The 12,974-nt window shown below is 34.4% G+C and overlaps 1 long non-coding RNA gene across 1 annotated transcript; it reads left to right on the forward strand.

Moving 5' to 3' along the window:
• The first annotated feature begins 9,548 nt into the window (after positions 1–9,548).
• On the forward strand, positions 9,549–10,283 carry LOC140035395 (uncharacterized). Its single transcript, XR_011839564.1, has 2 exons — positions 9,549–9,646; positions 9,826–10,283. It is a non-coding gene; the product is annotated as an uncharacterized lncRNA (long non-coding RNA).
• Positions 10,284–12,974: the final 2,691 nt, after the last annotated feature.

The raw sequence follows: 12,974 nt of genomic DNA on the forward strand, positions 1-12,974 counted from the left end.
TTTGAATAGCTCCGAATCAGTTGATATTGACCGAGTTAGAACGGTGTAGAAGGATACCGGCCAAATTCTCGGATTCGACTCGGATATGAACCAGTCAGATCATAAACAGCAACAAGAACACAGAGAGTCGGCCACCCATGCTTTTTTGTTTTCTTTTTCAACCACAAAGACAAGATTTAGGGGAAAAGGAGGATAAGGGGAGAAACATACCGTCAATTTCTGTGTGCCTTTTGCAGAGAGGGAAGGAGAAAACAGAGAGAAAGGAAAAGGGAAAAGAAAGAACGAGGATCACAGCAGTATCTGGAGTGATTATTTGGAGAAGCGAGCTGAAGGGGCTCTTCAATTTCTTCATCATCCGGCTATGAAGGAAGGAGAGGAGAAAAACAGAGGGTGACGGCAGAGAGGGAAGGAGACAACAGAGGGAAAGGGAAAGTGAAAAAAAGAATGAAGTTGACTGCTGAATATCACATCTGGAGCTGAAGGGATCTTCAATTTCTTCGTCATCTGTACCGGGCGAAGGGGTCTTCAGTCTGGCCGTGAAGGAGGAGAAAAAGGGCGAAAGGGAAATTGGAAAAAAAATGAAGAAAGGGACGGCCAAATCTGAGAGGAACAACACTAGTTGCAATGATCGTATACTCTTCTTGGCTGCTGAAGAAGTGGAAGACAGCGTTGCTGACTTGGATTCTGCATCATCTGTTGCTACTCCTTGGGATGTCTTTTCTCTCTCGTCCTTTCTCATTTATGGGTCCTGCTTTGTAGAAAAGCTGGAAAGATTTGAAAAAGGGACAATTGGATAGTGCAAAAAAGCTGTTGTTGCATGTTTTGTCTTGGAAGTAACATGCAATTAACGTATCATGCTTTATTATGCCAAGAGAAGCTGGGGCTTTTGTTTCGGATCAGGGAAAAATATAGAAGGAAAAATTGAAAGCACCTAAAGTTCAAGTTTGGCCCAAGTAATTAAGTGAAAATGCTTGTTTCTTTATATCTTTGCATTTCATAATATTATTTGATAAGTATTTGTTTCTTTATTATATTAAATAAATACCGTTATTTTCTTTGTGTATAGAGATTTGTATTGTATTATGTAAGATATGATAATTTTATTCTTATATATAATTATTTATCTCATATAAAATAGAATTAGAATGTACATTTGATTCTAAAATCATTTATTACTAATACTATAGACCCTTATGGTAATGACAGTATTATTTTATTTAATAATCAGTAACTATATATGATAATGTAGGTATTTAGTAAATTTAATTTGATAATTGTGTTTTTAATGGTATTTTCTATTTTTAGTAAATTTTTCAGATTATTAAAAAAATTTTATATACTATAATGTGCGTATCACCCGATATTTAACTGATATGCCGTGACGGATGTGGAACAATCGAGACCGCGACGTGATCGCGACCCGCGACGGCGAACCATGGCTCTAATCTTTGCAAAAAATGTGTTAAATCGGCATGGATAGGAGCCATAATTACGTGGGAGTGTTTGTGAGGTCAGATAAACGTGAAATGTTCCCTAGAAGGCGCGCTGATTCGTAGAATGAAGTCAAGAAAATTTTCGTCGCAGTGGGGTATAGCACTGATGAACTCGCGTCTTGGAGCTTCAATTTATCTGTCTCGGAGGCGTTTTCCCTTAATCGTTTCTGAACAAAAATGGTTCTAATACATCCCAATAAAGTGCAGAAGTAAATAAATCCTCCTAAAAACTCGAGATTTGCTGGAAATTTGATGAAGAAACGGGCTGATTGTTCAGCCTGTTTTTCCCAAGAATTTTACTGCAAAAATTTTTTTTCTTTCTCTCTCTGTTTTTTCTTTCCTTTCATTTTCTCTTTGCTTTTTATTGCTCCGCCGCCACTCCCTTTTTTCTTCTCTAATGGTTCTGTTTTGGTTCTATTTATACCAAACCAAGGCTCCCAAACCCTCACCTCAAAGGTGAGGATGAAACCCAGGTATTGCTGCCATCTTTTGAGCCATTAGATGACTTTAGCTCTGGAACTTTCCTGATAATTCTGATGGTGAGGTGGCAAAAGGTTTTTAGGAAAAAGGAAAATCAAGAAAAACGGAGTGAAAATGGAATGGGAATGGCAGCTGCAATCTAGTACTAGAGCTCGTTCATGGCTTCTGTACAAAGGAAGTGATGAATAGTATGAGTGCACTGTGCTCTTTTTATTTTATGAAAACTAATTTGATTTCCTGGTTTTTTTTTGTCTTTTCTTTGCAATTTTTCTAAAAATGATTTGAAATGATTTTTCTTAAAAAGTAAAAATATCATGAAATGAAATGAATAAATAGATAAGTAAATAATAATAATAATAAAATAATAAAAAACATAATAAAATAAAATTTTGAAATAAGGATAAATGCAAATTTTAGTGTCCACAAACTAGAGAAATGTCATTCTAAGCATTTTCCATCAAATCGTTAAGAATAAGAAGCAATGAAGATTTGAAACACAACAACAGTTTGTACAAGGTGTCAAGATTAAAAGCTACAAAATTATGTTGCAAGATTCCATTATTAAGTTGGTAAAAAGACAAGGCAAACTAGGAAAACAGAAATAATGATGCGATAACATTGCATTAAAATTGCAATAGGCATCATAGTAAGACTTACATTTAGTTTTAAAAACATATACACCAGTTATAATAATTGGAGAAAACTTGAAATTGCACTTTGTTTATCACAATGTACTTTCTTAACCACACAGGCGAGCAAAGTTGAATGTAACTTTAATCAAGTTCAAAACTTTACAGTCTACTAAATCAAGCAGCTGAGCAAATAATGGAAATCAACAAAATGCAAAATTTCTCAACAATCTATAAAAAAAAGAAATTGCAAGCACGCGGATAGAAATTTTATTTACCTGATAACAAAAAAAAGCCCTTCGTACCAACTCCTGTGCTCGTGTCTTCGCAAATACCTAATTTCAATCTGAAATTTCAAAGGTTAAACAACACAAGAGCGTGAGTTAGCATGATATTCATAAAAATCTAGCTGCTTAACGAAACTTCAATTACAACTAAGTTTCAGGGATTAACATTAAAAGAAATTTAGAAAAAAAGGAAAAATAAGGGACACTACAATAAAAAAGGGATTTGGCAAGGAACCAAAGTCCTTGCCAAAAGGCTAACTTTTTCGCCAATTAGTTTTAGCGAGGAAAGTGCTTCCTTGCCAATTTTCTCAATAGATGATCATTGCTAAAAGTCATTGACGATAATGCTATTGTCTTTCTAACTAATGGGACTAATCAATAGCGAGGACAGACCCTCCTCACTAATAGCTTTGATACTATGGCAAGGAAAACTTCCTCTTCATTGAAGTCAGAAAGTCCCCACAAAAACTAGCATTCCTTGTAAACCCTAGGGTTTTGGCAAGCCGTCTGCCTAGCCATCGTTAGAACTCACTACGAGCCAAGTTTATAACTTAGAACTACCCAACCAACACGTCACTAATATATAGAAGAAGTCACCTCCTTCAAAATGTCATTCATCAACTACACCATAATATTCCAAAAATATATCAAGCGTCCCAAATTACAACTATCAGAATATCACTTAAATTATTTACATCCATGGCTAGACCAAAATATAGTCAAGGCCAGTGTCTTCAAAAAGTCTCTTCACTTCAAAATTCTGTTAAGGAAATCAAACTTAAAAGAGTGAGCTAACGCTCAGTGAAGCCAAGAAAAATAGGCAAGCAAACAAGTACAATTAGTATTAATAAAGTGTAAATCAAGAAAAACAACAATGATATTGACGTAAAATTTTACAAGAGAAACAAAAAAACTATCAATAAAGGATACAGAAACTCTCACGAGCTAAATCCACAATTCATGCTACGCCGGTACCTTTGAACCACGATTTTCCAATGTTGACACTCTGTCAACTAAACAAGTAACAAGTCTATAGAATTCACTTGACACGAATCCCCATCCATCGTTTCACCCTCTACCGGGTCCGAACGTCCACAAGGATTTTGGTAATACTTGAGTATACCCATGCAAGAATAAGGATGATCGATGAGATAACTCTCCAATCGATTTAATCAAGATAAAGATACTAAGACGGGATGAGAGGCACCTCCCACTCGAATTGAGTGTGGTACATGCTATCGCTCAACACTTACAATATCCAAGCAAGAACAGGTGTGATCGATGAGATAACTCTCTAATCGATTTCATCAAGACAGAGATACTGAGACGTGATGAGAGGCACCTCCCACTCAGATTGAGTATGGTACATGCTGCCGTTCAGCACTTACAAATCAAGCATAAGCAGAAGTACAAGTACAGGTCGCTCAAGTTCAAGCAAGTACAAGATTATTCAAGAAAAGGAAGACGAGTGTGATACAGTACACTATCGCCTCATCAAGTTCAATATTCAACACATAACATGTGGTATCATTCAAATCAAAATATCAAGAAATATGCACTTGACACTCACCATAACCAAAAGCAAACGAGCAAGCAAGTCCTTTATGGTTCCGCGTCGGGATTCCCTTCGAAATCCTCTTAGATACCCGAAACAATTTCAACCAACAATCACCAAATGCAAACCGTGTTTAGCCAAATCCCCCCTTTAAACCTGCACTCACATACACCTTAAGTTACTTAGCACACAAGGAGGAAAAATTCATTCACTTAATCAACTAAGGCAATACATTGAGAGGGGTTTAAATCCTTCGAAAATCACCATTCAAAACGAGGGGTTAAAGTCACAAGAGACCTTGTATCCATCCATGAAATCAAACTTAAAACAGACTAATAATTCCATAGGAAAGCTGGAAGTCCTTAAAAGAACATTTTTGTTTTAAACAAAAAAATTCAGCTTTGCGCGATGCTAATTGAAAAATCATATTTTAAGTTTCATAAGTCCAAAAATACAAACTTTATACCGTTGGAAACGAGATTCAAAACACTACAATTGTCTGGGAGAACTTTTATAAGATTCAATCCACAAGTAAGTCAAATTTGGCCCTCAAGTTATAGCTTTATCAAGTTTAAAAGCAAATCAGGTTTGAATTTCAGTCATTTTTGTGAAATTTCTGGCGCTTGTAGAAACTGAGTAAAAATCTCAAACTTACAAGGTTGAAAGAATTCTATGTCTAGCTTCAAACGCCACAAATGGAACTCGATTTGGATTTCTACACCAAAATATCGAGATTTTTCTAGCTGGTCAGCAAGACCAGCGAAAATTTTTCAGAAAAACCGGGCAGCAAGAACTCTTCTCTTTCGACTTCTTAAGTCCAAAATTTTTACTCAACCCACTCACACATTCATAGATTAACATCTAACAAAGATTATTGAGTTAGATTTCACCCCAAAATTCAAAAATCAGGGCTGGAAACCAGCTGATCAGATCGGCCAGCACACAGGGAAAATTTTCAGAACTTTGTCCTTCGACAAATCACATCCAATATTCATCCAATGTATGAGATTTCCACAATAAACACAAACCAACACATATCAAGTCTTATAGCATCAAAATCTACCATAACTTTCATCATAAAACATGAAAGATTCTCAAATCATCTAACCTAAATTTTTTTAGGGTTCAAGAGATCCTTTCATAGCAACCAACATCTACTACTAATTCTTTTATGGAATAAAAGATCAAGTAGAGTAGAGTTAATTACCTCTTCCAAACTTCTTCAAGCCTACCTAAGTCCAAGTTTTGCACCACCAAATCCACCAAGAACCACCACAAGACAAAATCTTTCTTCAAACTTGAACAACTTTCAAGGGTGAGTGAAGATTAGGGAGATTTTTTAGCAAAATTTTGTAGTTGGAGAAGGAGTTTTTTCTTCCCTCTTTTGTAGTCTAAGATTCGGCCAAGGAAAAAGAGAAGAAGGGAAGATGAAGACTTGGATGATGATTTGAAATGAAATGAAAGTTGACATTTTAGTTGTTTAAGACGTTAACTAGGAATAGTTGCAAATAGTGCATGCACTCACTAGTTTTTCTCTTATTTCTTGTTCTTAATTACTAAACTCCCAAGATAGTTTCTCTTATTACTAGTTTGAGATTAACTCCCCAATTCACCAATTAATCGCACCGGTGCGACTTTTGAAAAAAAAAATTTTGTTCTTTGACATTATCTTGATTTGTTGTGTCATGATCAATGTCAGGAATAGGATCCTGAACAAGATCAATAACACTTGTGAGAATATTAACATAGTTCTCTTCAAAGACATGGTTTCTAACTGTATCTTCTCCTCTAAATTCGACATTTTCAAAGAATCAAGCATTTTTAGTCTCAAAATTCGATTTATTCATAAGATCATAAAATTTGTAATCCCTGAATCTTTCAGAATATCTAATAAAATAACAACTAATCATCCTTGAATCCAATTTCTTTTCATTTGGCCTATAAGGCCTTACCTTAGTTGGACATTTTCAAATATGTAAACGCTTCAACTAGACTTTTTATTTTTTCAAAACTCATAAAGGATTTTAATAGTTACTTTAATTGGAACTCTGTTAAGGATATATGTTGTAGTCTTAAGTGTTTCTTCCCAAAGTGATTCTGATAACGTAGAATGACATATCATACTCCTTACCATGTTCTTAAACATTCTATTTCTTCTTTCTGCAACACCATTAATAGTGGGTAAATCTGACATAGTATATTGTGGGATGATACCGCATTCTTCAAATATTTAGCAAAATGGTCCTGGGCGTTATTCACTTGAACCGTTATATCTACCATAGCACTCACCACTATGATCAGATCTGATGATTTTGATTCTTTTATTGAGTTGGTTCTCAACTTCGGTGTTAAAAATTTTGAACATGTCCAATGACTGTAATTTTTCATAAATGAGATATATATAGCCATCAACAAAGAGTAAAATGGATTTTGTATTTTTTTTAAAAAAAATATTAAATTTAATCATTTTACTATATTTTATGAACTAAATAAAGAGATGAATTCATTTAAAATTTTTAGAAAATTGAGGCATTGAACATGAATTTTCCTATGTTATCGTTTGGAAAAAAAAAACATGAATTTTCCTATTTATTTTACACATTTGAAGTTGGAGGAAACCACAACCATTGTGGTGTGAAGTCTATCTCTTCTTTGAAGATGGCACTTGGGTCCATTTGGAGTTGTGGTAATTTATTGAAAAGTATTTCATCGATAGAACTTTTGATAAAAGTACTTATTAAGTGTTTAAATTTTTTTTAAATATGTTATTTGGATACATAATTCAATAAGTACTTATTGTATTGAATAATATGTAATTTGAAAATTTTAAAATGTATTTATCCATTTATTTAGTTCATAATGCAAGACAAAATGGTTAAATTTAATGTTTTATTTTTTAAACAACAAAATTTACTCTAAAAGGATCAAATTTGAGTTTTTGTTAAAAGTGTTTTTTAATACCAAAAACTCACTTCTTGATTTTATGGAATGACATTCACCAAATACCTAAAAAATACTTTAACATCCAAAATTACCTTTTTTTTTTTTAATCAAAAGTACCCTAGCCCCAAAATGAGGGCTTAACATGTTGTCAAAGCTAGATTAACATGATGTCCAACATCAAAAATTCTGTCTTACAGACGATAACTCAAGGTCTTCAAAATCACAACTAGCAAATGGAATCCATAAATGACAAATGAAATCCACAACCAGTCTATTATGCATGTAATGGCCATGATACACATCATTACTATTACACTTTCACTATACTCCCACTCTAGTTATGGACAGAGTATAATGGTTGGGTGTATCTATCACATTCAATTGTGGATGCCCTAAGTTACCCAAACAATATTTGCATTTGTTGAAAGGGTTTTGGATAAGGATTTCACATCAAATCCACCTATGCACCTTAATTAATCCAAATGGACTGCTACAGAATTTTCTATTATTGATAGAATTAAATGTTGTATCAAATAATGTGTGAGTTGAACATTTGTAGGCTATATGCTAATTGTTAATTATAACCATTTAAATAACGTATTTTTACTACTAAAAAGTGGTAGTTGTTTCATGTGAAAATGCTTGTAGTACTTCTCACTGAAATAAACGGCAACCGAAGGTTCTAGAATTGTTTACTTTGGGACGCTTGCAACACCTTCTCTGTCAGGAATGGGCGATGCGGGGATACGGGAGGGAAAAAATAGGAAAACTCGAATAGGGAAAAAAACTCATAAAGTTCAAGCAGTTGAGTTTGTAGAATGTAGGTCGGGCAGAGCCGGGAGGCGCAACGGATCCTCTGTACCACAACCCTGTCTCACACCCTATCCCACCCCTCATAAACTTGCCAAGTGTCCTTTTATTAACCCAATCCTAAAACAACCCAACTCGAACCATGTTTAATTATTTAACCGATTAATCGGGGTGAGAAACTTAATCACACAAAACCAAAATCCATTAAACTAAAAACCCAAAAAACAAAATTAAAGATTAATCAAGGCACAAAAAAAAACCCCACAAGGCCACGATTTTGGTTTCCCATCAGATTTCACTCCTCCTCAAAAGCTTCCGTCAGATATCACTCATCAGCTCATCAGAGATCACTCACAATTCAAATGCCTGGTGGCATGATTTCGGCTGATGATCATATGCTATGTCCTTCGTCACGAAGTCGAAGGAAATCTGATGGTGGAATCGTGCGCCGTGTGAAAACACAAAAATCGCCGTTCTTGACCGAGACTCAGGTTGTGCTCCATCTCGGAACCTTGTGGGGTTAGGAGTAAAGCATCCCAAGGTTAGCGCATCTCTAATAACGTGGAGAAACATTGGGAACCCCAATTTCGTGGTCATTCTCCGGAGCCCTTTCTTCAGGTTATGAGTGATCAATGGGCAATTGGACGAAGCTCCCCACCTGTTCGATCAAATGCCTAGGCGTCATGAATCATTTTTTTCGTAGGTTTTTCTTGCCTTTGTTTTCCCGCAGTTTTCTTTGCCCATTATTCTGTCATTCGGATTTATTGTGACTCCTTTCTGAAATCTGTTCTCAAATTATAGCTGTCATAGCCTTTAACTCTGATGGTTGGTTGATATTCACTTATATAATGATGTGCAGCAGATTAGTGAATTGAGTTGAATGATGAAGTTGATGATGTGGTCTACTTAGCTGATCTCTGTGTTGTTTCTATAATTCTTACATGTAGTTAAGTGCGATCTGCTATGCCAAAGAGGTTTTAGAGGAAAACGGGACATGATTGTTTTGGTGAGGACATGCTTTAGCCAAGGGAAACTGATATACCAGCTTTGTTTCTGGTCTTTGTTGTGCTTCCCCTGGTTACATATATCTTGCTAGGAAAATGGAGCGAGTCAACGAAAAAAAGTTAAGGTCAACAGGCAGCTGAAGAAAGTTAAGGTCTGAATTATAGGAGCAATTCTATTATCATTTAAACAGATAGAGCAAAAATATTAAATAGGAGTAATGCATGTGTTTGAAACATTTCAGCAAAGATTTTGTTTGCCAGTTCTTAAGCTGCTTGATTGATGAATCTAAATGGTGTATTCTGGGCCTAGTCATTCATGAAAGTTTATGGATAAATTTTTTTCTTTTATTTTACAGATGCTATTTTGGTATGAAGATTTTGTGAAGTCCTTTCACTATGAAGTTTTCAACATGTCTCCAAGAGGTCTTATAAATTGTGGAAACAGGTATTTCTTCAAAATTTTTCCTGCTTTTCTTGTGCTTTTACATATCAATAGCTCTAGAAAAATTTTATAGATATAGGAAATGTACAGACTCTTAATGCAATAATGTACTGAAACAAATTTCATAGGATTTTTTATTATTTGTCAAGTATATTCAAGATTTCTTTCATTTTACTGTGCAGTTGTTATGCCAATGCTGTATTGCAGTGTCTGACCACAAAGCCTCTCCTTCTGTTTCTGCTTCAGAGATTGCATTCTAGAGCTTGTTACGATTGGTTTGATTTACAATGTCTTGCTTTTGCATTCTAGAGACTTCCGAAGTAAATTCTGCTTCAGAGATTGCATTCTAGGGGTTCATGTTATTTCGATCCACTACTATTACTGAATAAGGGGTTGGCATGCTTCCCTTCAATGTTCGCGTGTTTTAAGCATATATTGTTGCAGTATCTTTGAGAGAGACTAGAGCTATGCAGACTCAAGTTAATTGTGTGTGAGATCGTTAGCCTTTTGCTTTGATTGTAAGATGATAAGTGAAATCCCAAATATCTGGGAAGGTGTTGTGGATATTCCCCTTGTCTGATTAAGTGCAGCTAAGATGTTATTTCATGTCAAAGTTGAAAATTATTGGCTTTGGTCTCCATGGATTGCTTTTGTGGCTTTAAAACATAACGTTGTGGTTTGATTCCGCAATTCTAGTTCATTATGTCCTGCACGTCAATATAAATTTTGTATAGCAATTTTTTCATTCTAGTTCATTTTCTCTACGACTTTTAGCATTATTTGAATTTTGGCAGCATAATCATCAATTTCATTGTGCTCAAACCTCAGAAAGAGGAAAACAAAAAATGGAATGTGTATAAAAATCTATGATCCCTCTTCTACAAGGGAACAGAAAGAAAAGAGTGGATAGATTCCGAGGTGTATAAATGTATAACTTCACACCATCCAAGATTTTTGCCCTGATCATTCATGTTTAGCAACTTGTTGATCACTATCATCATTATTTCCCAGTTCTTGTGCCTACAAAAAACAAATGCTAAGTTAGCAAATGTATTGAATTATAAGTGTAACTTATCAAACTAATATATGCAGAAAACTCTTCACAGTGCATACAGTGCATTATTCCTGATCCCATATACATATACCAACCCTAAATACATCAAATTTGGATGATCTGATTATGAAAAGCAGGAAAAGGTTATTGTCAGCTGTGATTAAAATATCACTATCATTGAGTTCACTATCACAAAAAAATTCATCCTTCATTGAGCTTCAACGTGCAAAAAGTGCATTATTCCTGATCCTATATAGATATACCGTATGCACAGAAAAAGGTTATTGTCAACAGTTTTTTTGTCTAGCTCAAATAATTAAAAATGTCAACGGAAGTGCCAATAATAACTCCTAATTTCATATCCAGAATAATAACTCCTGATTATGAATGATGAATATAAGATTAAGTAATTAATCAAGATTTTTTCTTTCTTGGACAAAACTCATTGACGCTGCTGGTGTGCTATTGAACTTGAAGACAGCAAGTCACAGCCTTGGTAGAAGTTAGGGTCCAACGTCTGCCCAAAAATAAGAAATAGAAGACCACCCTTCATTATAAAAATAGCTATATACTTGTAAAAGTATAATACTATAAAAAATTAATATAAATAAGAAACAACACAAATTAAAAGCATAATATTTGCTTACTTGCAATAATTGTGTCATGTTTTTAGGATTTCGCCTATTGTAAATGTCTTCTATTGGAATTCCAAATTCCTGATATAATTAAAGAGAGACGACCACAAATTAAAAATTTCATTGAAAAAATATATCGTTAATGTAGTTTAGTCATCTAAAGAATAAATTATTCAAATAAAAATTTAAAATAAATTACATATCTACTATGCTATACAAGACAAAAATGACGAATAACGATACCTGCTGGGGTGGTAATTCTCGAACAAAACCTTGAATTGTAGCAGAATCCATACTTGAATGAACAACATTATTTCCAAATTCCTACAATCATTTTTATCCAAATTATAAATAAAGATCCTAATACTATTTCTATACTCATCATTCATCAGACAACTAAGGAACCCAAAAAAAAAAGTAATAGTCAAACAATCAAAAACCATTGTTCACATAAACTAAATAAATTGTCTAACCTGTAATTTTTTCGATGAAGACTTCTCTTTCACCTTGTACTTGCGTTTCTTAGTAGCCATTTCCAGTGCACTTCTTGGCCTCTTGCTCGACTTGTAGGTGACTTTTTCTTTCACTTTGATGCCTTTTATTTTATTATAGGCAACTTCAGATGGATTAGTGTCAACATCTTGATACGCACTACAATTTTCTTCAATACGCACTTCTTTCATTTTCTTTTTCCCTTGACAACATGCATCCATTTGTTCTGACATTTTCCAAAATCCATCTTTAGCAATTTGATAAGCTTCATCACATTCAGAAGCTACTTCAGTATCGAATTCCATGTCAAGTTTCGGGACCAAGTCATCAGGTATAGCCAAAGGAAGAAAAATTTGATTTCCTTGATTGCCATCAGTAATACAAAGAGGTAAGGCATTATCATTTATCTCCTGCAAGTCAACATCTTCAAAGTCCAATTTACGACATGATTGGACTTCATGAGTTGGCAAATCATTCTCCATATTCCCCCAAAACCCAACAAATGACCTGTATCAAATTACCGAATACAAATACATAATTTATTACCCTTTTTGGTGAAAAGCAACATGGTAGGGAAAATCATGCACCTATTAAACCACAGAAAAGAATGACTCAGCAAATAGCACAGAGGAAAATATGTGAAAAATGAGTATGCATTCAAGCTATTCATACACAAGAGAAGAGGCCCAAAACTAATGCATCAAAGTATTCACAAAGAAATGGCACAATTTGCAAAGTCACCAGGAGAAATATCACACACACAACAGAATTTCACTAGAATAAAATAACCCATGCAAAAGTACTCGACCCATGAATGAAAAGTAGATATCCTCATAGGGAATGATCAAACAAAGAGCAGATAACTTACTGTATAAACACCCAAACTAGAATATTAAAAAATAAATAATAAACAGAAAAAATGAAATTCGTTATTAAGTTCTCATTTTCCCTCTCAACAGGAAAGACTACTATGGCCATGTAATTAGTATGTGAAGACTTTGTTTAATATTATGTCTTCGTCAATGAAAAATTATAGGTTTATAAGCTGGAGTAGAAATTCTTAGGGAAGCAAATCGCTAGCACTAGAAATTCTTAAATATTATTACGGCACATTGCCCTTAGGAAACCTTTGACATTGTCAAGTCATACT

Source organism: Coffea arabica, chromosome 2c (genome assembly GCF_036785885.1).
Source record: "Coffea arabica cultivar ET-39 chromosome 2c, Coffea Arabica ET-39 HiFi, whole genome shotgun sequence".
NCBI lineage: Eukaryota > Viridiplantae > Streptophyta > Magnoliopsida > Gentianales > Rubiaceae > Coffea > Coffea arabica.